Source organism: Eleutherodactylus coqui, chromosome 4, assembly GCF_035609145.1.
Source record: "Eleutherodactylus coqui strain aEleCoq1 chromosome 4, aEleCoq1.hap1, whole genome shotgun sequence".
In the NCBI taxonomy this organism is placed as follows: Eukaryota; Metazoa; Chordata; class Amphibia; order Anura; family Eleutherodactylidae; genus Eleutherodactylus; species Eleutherodactylus coqui.
In genome coordinates, this window is record NC_089840.1 from 56,251,658 (window position 1) to 56,259,383 (window position 7,726).

The window sequence follows — 7,726 nt, forward strand, 5'->3', positions numbered from 1 at the left end:
TCTGTCTCCAGACTGGCCGGCTCCCCATATACAGACAGTGCAATCCATATACCACTTGCTTAGGTCACATTCACATTTGCACCAGAGGCTCCGTTTGGGGTCTCCAGTGCAGATCGAGCATAAAATCTTGGATAAAATAGCACAGCATGTTGCACTATTTTGTCCAAGAAAATTTTGTGTGGCATGCTGGAAGTCAGAAGGAGCCCATTATAGGCAATGAAGTCTAACTGGCCCTGTTTGGGCCAGAGAGGGGGGCACTATTACTAGTGGGGTCCACAGAAGGGGTACTTTCGATAAATGGGTTTACAGATGGGTCACTATTACTAAGTGTGGGCTACAGAGGAGGCACTATCATTAGGTGAGAGCACATAGGGGGTACTGTGATTAGATGGGGCCACAGAGGGGGCACTATCACCAAGTGAGCGATACAGAGGGGGTGCTGCCACTAAATAGAGGGTTTCGGAGGGGATAGTATCACTAAGTCTAACCACAACGATGATACTAAGTGGGGCCACAGTGGGGAAACTGAGTGAAGGCTACAGAGAAGGCACTTTCACTAAGTAGGGGCTATGCAGGGGGCACTATCACTAAGTGTGGCCACAGAGGAGGCACTATCACTAAGTGGGGGCTACAAAGGGGGAACTATGATTAAATCGGGCGATAGATGGGATGGAATTACTAAGTGGGACCATAGAAGTAGCACTATCATTAAGTGGGACCGCAGGGTGGGCACTATTACTAATTTGGGCCACATAGCTTTATATTCAGGATTGTTCATGCATTCATGCACATCAGCTGCTCTGGTGATTTGCACTTGGGAGGGTGGCTAATATTGACCCTCTTGCAGCATTGTCAAAAGCTCATATCTCTTTCATTTAACATTGATGATTGCGGTGTTGACCAATTAAGTTTTGGCATAAAAGTCTTTTAAGGAGAATAAAAAAAATAACATAAAAGGTAAATACAAAAGTTGCAATACAGATAAAAAAACATTTCTTATGGCCCTAAATACCAAAACCAGATACATCCTTAAAGAATTATTATCTTTTTCTCAAACCCATGTGAAACATGTCAAACATATAGATTTTGCTTGATTCCGAGTAATATAATGCAGTCTGTAAAAAGAATCATTAGTGGATTCCTGGAAGATTGCTCAGTGGCTGTAATACTAGCAAGAGGATAATAATAGCAGTCACGATAATTACACAGAAGCGAAGAGATCTTGTCTATGTGTATATTAAGCAAACCTTAAATAAGACACTGGGAGTACTTTTGAGATTTCTCCATATGCTGTTGACGACCTCAGTTATAAATTATTAATTGCATAGCAAAGAAGACAATATTTTCCACTAAACTGATATAAATAAAATGGTTCCAAATAGCATATACTGTAGGCATATCCTATGTAGCTAATACAATCCAATGTGCAAAATGAAATATAGGCAAATTCACCTCAACTCCACTAAAACAACCCAATAAATAAAAAACTAATCTATAACCATATAAGTTGTATAATACACCGACATTGTAAATATATATATATATATATATATATATATATACACACACACACAGTATTTATTCCATATATTGTATCACTTAGAAGCTGAATTGAACTGAATTGCATTATGTGTACACTATATCACTGTGTTCAGTAGGACTACCTGCAGTCCTATAGAAAACGCACAGATAATAATAATAATAATAATAAACTTTATTTGTATAGCGCCAACATATTCCGCAGCGCTTACATAGACAGGGGATACAGAAAGACAAAAGTACAAACATTACAGAACCACGGTTACATAGTAATCAATTGATGGAAACAATAGGGGTGCGGGTCCTGCTCCAACGAGCTTACATACTACAAATAATGGGGTGATACAGAAGGTAAAGGGGCTGGAGATGTGCACGGTATGGCGGGGTGGAGAGTGAGGGGTGATATACACATAGACAATGGTCAGACATTTAGCCGTGTGACGGCAGAAACAGTATGACTGCAGGAGCGGTTTATAATGGCTAGCAGGGATTGCAGTTAGTAGGTCAGGGAGCATGTTATCAGGCGGAGTACAAAGGGGTTTGTTTAGGGAATTCGGTATGCCTCCCTGAAGAGGTGCGTTTTTAGAGCACGCCTGAAGTTCTGCGAGTCATGGATTGCTCGGGTAGCCTTTGGTAGTGCAGATACACATGTAGCAAATGTGAACTTAACATATTAAATACACAGTTGCAGCAAACTTTACCTTTTCAATAGTTTGTTAAGTGTCAATGTAAAGTTTGCTAAAACTGTGTTTTAATTAATTGTCAAGTTAACGTTTGCTACATCTGTAATGCATTCTTATATTTAATTATACCGAATGACTATCTCAGCTCTACTACCTAATATACCAAAAGCAGCTACATCTCTACATAACTGTGCATGCAATATCTCAAGTTATACATTGAAAGTCTATACAAAAAACATTCCATTTGATACCATAAAACTTAGAAATCACATACAATGCAAAAAAATCAAGATAAAATTGTTACCTTGTGGGTTAGTTTTCTAGTATTTCAGCTTCTTTAACACCTCAATCCTCTGCTGGGTCTACAGAGGTCTGTGCAGTCAGTGCCAAGTCTCCATCAGGACCAAAGCCCTATTCCCAGTACTGCTGTGAGATGCTTCATCGTTGGGGCTGGGCTACTGCTCCAGTGTTTCACAGCACAGAAAGCCTCAGTAAACTAGTAATCTGATGTCGGAGGATGAGCCTGTAAAGTATGTAATTCCCCAGAGTTATGGAGGCTTTCACTTGCAGCGCTGCACATGTGGATTCTACATTTAGCAGCGAATGACCGATCCAGACTTGATCTTTACTTGAAGTATTTATTAGGAGGAGTAACAAGCACATATAGAGAATGCATGGGAACTGTTACACTAATTGTATGCATGTTCAGGGATAGGCCAGGGCTCAGGCTGGGGTTGGTCCCAGGGGCGTAACTAAAGGCTCAGGGGCCCTGATGCAAAAGGTGAGCTGGGGCCCCCCCTCTATCTGTATCTGTACCCGTACCCATACCTAAACGATGCTGCACAGAGACATAACTTGAAGCTTCTGGGCCCCAATGCAAAACCTGTAACAGGGCCCCCAACTATAATGCTTTATTCATAGTATTGGGCTCCCTATATGGAGAAGAGAGGCTTTATGGGCCCCCTAAGGCTCCTGGGCCCGGGTGCAACCGCATTCCCTGCACCCTCTATAGTTACGCCCCTGGTTGGTCCCTATCTTCCCGAGGGAGCTAGGCCAGCGATAACGTCCGGTTCATGACAGGGGATTGGACCAGTACAAGAGTCATGGTGCCCTCGTCCTTATATGTTGGCATTAACGAAAGCAGACCCTCATGGACAGGTTCTGGTTTATTCTGCTCCTTATGAAAGTGGGCCCGAGGCTTAGCAGCGATGCCTTGGAAATGTTGTGAAAACTGGAATTGTTGACGCTCAAAGAACGTTTTATTACCAAGAACACAGGGGTAATAGGTGAGTGACTGTAACCGGTCTCTAGTCCTCCCATGAAACGGGTCAACGGGAATTTGCTTCAAATACAATTCCCGTAAACCAGGTAACCACAAGTTCAATAAAGTCCCTTTGCACCGAATTCTAAACAATAGCTGTGACGAAGTCTTTTATCGCCTCTGGACGGTGATAGCGCTCCGTAATTTGCATGGGCTCGGGGTTTTACTCTCACAGCCCTTTCTTGTACTCTTTTAAAGAGAACGTGCACTTTCACATTTGAGCGCTTCTGCTCCGTCGGCTGTTTTCAGCTCCTTCCGATAGCTGAAGACAGGCCCCTGCAGCACTTATATATGCCCAATATAGGGCTATCTTCAGATGCTGAAAGGAGTCAGAAATTGCTGACGAAGCAGGAACACACAAGGTGAAAGTACAGGTACCCTTTTAGGCCTCCCTCGAACATAGGCGCGATTTTGCTTTCATTTTCGGCCGCAGCTCCCTGCAGTCGACAGCGTGTATTAGTGCCCCCCATCATTGTGATGGGTGATGAGGTACGCTTAACGGCCAAAGATAGAGCAGACAGCGCTCAAAACGCATGGTTCTGAAAAGTGCCGTCCAGCGCCGCGATCGAACGCATGCCTGTAAGGCCCCATTGATTTCAATGGGAGCGTTATACCATGATTATTACAGTATTCAAAAGGCCACGTTAATCGCGGTAAAAAACACCTGTGTGAGGGAGGCCTCAGGCTGAACGATATAGAAACAGGCATTCAGAAGTTTCTGCGGAGGTGGCTGCCTTAAAGCTGATGCAGGTCTACTTTGAACTGCTTGCCCATAAGGCGCTGTACCGTAACAACTTTCCCACTTTAGCATTAAAGGAGATGTCTCGAGGAAGCAGTGAATTTTTTTTTTTGCCCAGTCCCCCTAATTAAGCATACATTACTAAGCCCCCCTGTAAATGACTTTTCTAGCTGGTTTCTACTTACCGTTCCAGCGTTTCAGCAACTTATAAAAGTTTCCCCAAGATGGCCGCCGGCTCTTTTCCCGTCGCTTGCTGCAGCCCGACGTGCGCGCTCCCGAGACGCTACCAGCTGTGTCTCCATGGCAACCAGACGCCCCGCAGCCGCCGACCAGTCACCCACCGCCAGGCAGCAGGTAACCGGCGCTAGCCCCCGGCTCCCCAGCGCTACGCTCCCGGCTCCCCAGCGCTACGCTCCCGGCTCCCCAGCGCTAGACCCTGACAACAGACGAAGGCCCCGGAGCCCAGCGCTAGGTTCCGGAGCCCAGGTGAAGGCCCCGGAGCCCAGCGCTAGGTTCCGGGGCCTTCACCTGGGCTCCGGAACCTAGCGCTGGGCTCCGGAACCTAGCGCTGTGGCCCGGGACCTTCACCTGTTAGAGAAGATCACCCCCCCGACCCATCACTTACCTGGGCGGCTTCTCGGGGCTGCTGGGCTGGGCTTCTCCGCTGGGCAGCTCCAGTTTCTGCACCTTCCTCTAACAGAGGATGGTACAGAATGGCCGCTCCAGCGCGCTCCCGAGCAGTGACAGCTCGTCTGCGCATGCGCAGAAGAGCTGTGCAGGGGGGCACACTGAAACGGCTCGTGCTGAAAGGAGAAGACCGGACTGCGCAAGCGCGTCTAAAAAAGCAAGCTGCCAGCGAATTTAGACGGAACCATGGAGACGAGGACGCTAGCAACGGAGCAGGTAAGTGGAATAACTTCTGTATGGCTCATATTTAATGCACGATGTATATTACAAAGTGCATTAATATGGCCATACGGAAGTGTATACCCCCACTTGGTTTCGCGAGACAACCCCTTTAAGGCTAACGAGGCTCTGACAAGCCTGGAAACCAGGAGACTTTCTGTCCTCCACCTCACTCTACCAGACATCCGCATGCACTGCTTCTTTTCCAGTTTCCGGTCCAGGATCGCACGGTAGGACATAGCTGCACCCTGAGTAACCCCCTCGTCCTCCTCTTAAAGTCATAGACCCCTCACAACACGTGTAACAAGTTAAAATGGAAAACAACTAACAAAGAAAATGCAACCTTCCCCCCTTACACGTGTTATGAAGATAAGACTACAATCCATGTTCTCAACCGTATAACCGACGACCTTATACTGTTATTCAACCTTTCCCATAGACTATATAAATGAGGTCACAAGGACCACTGGTATGTGCGTTTTTAAAAATAAAATCTATAATTTTACTTTAGTGTTAACTTATTCATCTTTTGTCTACTTTACCCAAATGCTAGCTGCAAATACTAAAAGAAGATATGTAGTTTAATAAAAATGTACCCTGAATGGCTACTTTATTACAGACAGTCATCTAGTAGCATATTAGCCCCCTTTTGGAATTCAGAACTGCAGCATTTGGTCATAACATAGATTCCTTTTGGTGCTGAAATAGTTCTGCAGGAATATTGGCCTGTTATGTATTCGGGTGTGGAACCACTGTGTCGGTTCTCCGAGCAGGGAAACTACCCAGCAGGACTGACAGACGACCCAGGGACCAGATGCTGACTCCTCGCCGCAAAACTTGGTACAAGGCAGAGACTGGAACGGAGCTAGCCCTGAGCAGGTGAGGGGTTATGAAGTCCCTGCCTAACAGAGTGGAGCGATTGTCCCGACAAGGACAGCCCCGAGCTGGAACCTGGGTGCTGTATAACCCTGTCAAGGCCCTAACTGGAACAGCACGTACCAAGCAGAAACAGGAACCGCACATGCACAGAGGTGTACAAAAATGTAATGTCCATCAAGCAAATATGCAGTGCAAATGCATGCGTAAATATGACCTAAAAATGTAGCAGGGTGGAAGGAGTTTTCCAGTGCTCCCCTCCAGGCCCTGATTAAGCCCTGCCCCCTCTAGCTAGTGATGCCGTCCCAAGGGAGGAGGGGGGGGGGGGGGTCGAGAAGTGTCATGGTGCAGGTGACATGGCAGGGAGGAGGTGAGAGGAGAAAGACAAAGGCTGGGTTGGAGATTCCACCCCTAGTGACGTCTGGGATGATTTAGTGAATCCTGCACTGAGCAGGGGGTTGGACTCGATAACCCTGGAGGTCCCTTCCAACTCTACCATTCTATTATGTCACCATGGTAAGCCCACTTGCAAATGCTGAGAATCAACATGAACTTTTTAGATGCCCCATAAAAAGGGTACTGTGCTGCACCACAATTGGGAGAGAGTAGCAGGAAAGAAGAGTCGTGATGCAGCAGTGACTGTTAAAGGGACAGCAGCACCACAATGCAGAACATCTGAAGTGACTGAGCCTGTCCCGAGGGAGCTACTGCTGGCTGGCTGGCGAGATGACCTCCGACTAGAGGAGGCCCGGAGATTGTGAGGGCAGCGGGAGACTTGGAGCAAGGTTGAACAGTGCTGTGGCTAGGAAGACCTACTCCGCCTGCCACCCGGAGGCAGAGCAATAGTTGCATACCTTGCTGGACTGTGACTAGGATCCCAGAGAATGGTTGTGGAAGCAGGGGCGTAGCTAAACACTCATGGGCTCGGGTGCAAAAGTTTATCTTCGGGTCCCTAACTTTTCCTAACCCCTTAACGCAGAGGTATAACTTGAAGCACCTGGGCCCAAATACAATACCTGTAACAGGGCCCACAACTATAATGCTTTATCCATAGTACTAGGCTCCCTATATGGAGAAGAGAGGCCTTATGGGCCCCGCCCCCCCAAGGTTCATCGGTACTGGGCCCCGCCCCCCCAAGGTTCCTCGGCCCGGGTGCAACCGCATCCCCTGCATCTCTAATAGTTACGCCAGTGTGTGGGGGTCATGCTTTTTGGCTCGGTAAAGCCAGAATCAGTTAAAGTGGTATCTCCCACCAATGGACACATGAGTCGGGCTGGTCTCCAACAATAGGTGTGTACAGCATTAGAGACAGTTGTTGGGCAGCCTGAAGCAGGGTTAGTAGAGGTTAGGCGACAAATTGGACAGTTATGGGTACATGCTGCCACTTGAGGCTTATAGAGATCAAACCCAGTGAAAAGGGAAGGAGGCAGAAGTCTCCTTAGACCGAGTATGAACCTGGCGTTACTCTTGGGTTAAGTATTATTATTTTTTAGGGGTATTAGTATATCCTAGTCAGCACTGTAATATATAGAGGGAACATGAGAAGCAAGACACGGGATGGAGAGAGAGAAAGAGAGAGAGAAAGAGAGAGAGAAAGAGAGAGAGAAAGAGAGAGAGAAAGAGAGAGAGAAAGAGAGAGAGAAAGAGAGAGAGAAAGAGAGA

At 46.9% G+C, this 7,726-nt stretch overlaps 1 protein-coding gene across 1 annotated transcript in view; it reads right to left on the bottom strand.

The window, feature by feature from the left end:
- The window catches only part of TRPV1 (transient receptor potential cation channel subfamily V member 1), a 42,415-nt gene extending 39,691 nt beyond the window's left edge, over positions 1-2,724 (bottom strand). The window contains exon 1 of the mRNA XM_066598586.1: positions 2,527-2,724. The gene's annotated coding sequence lies outside the window, so the exon portion shown is untranslated. The remainder of the gene's footprint in view (positions 1-2,526) is intronic.
- Between the last annotated feature and the right edge of the window lie 5,002 nt (positions 2,725-7,726).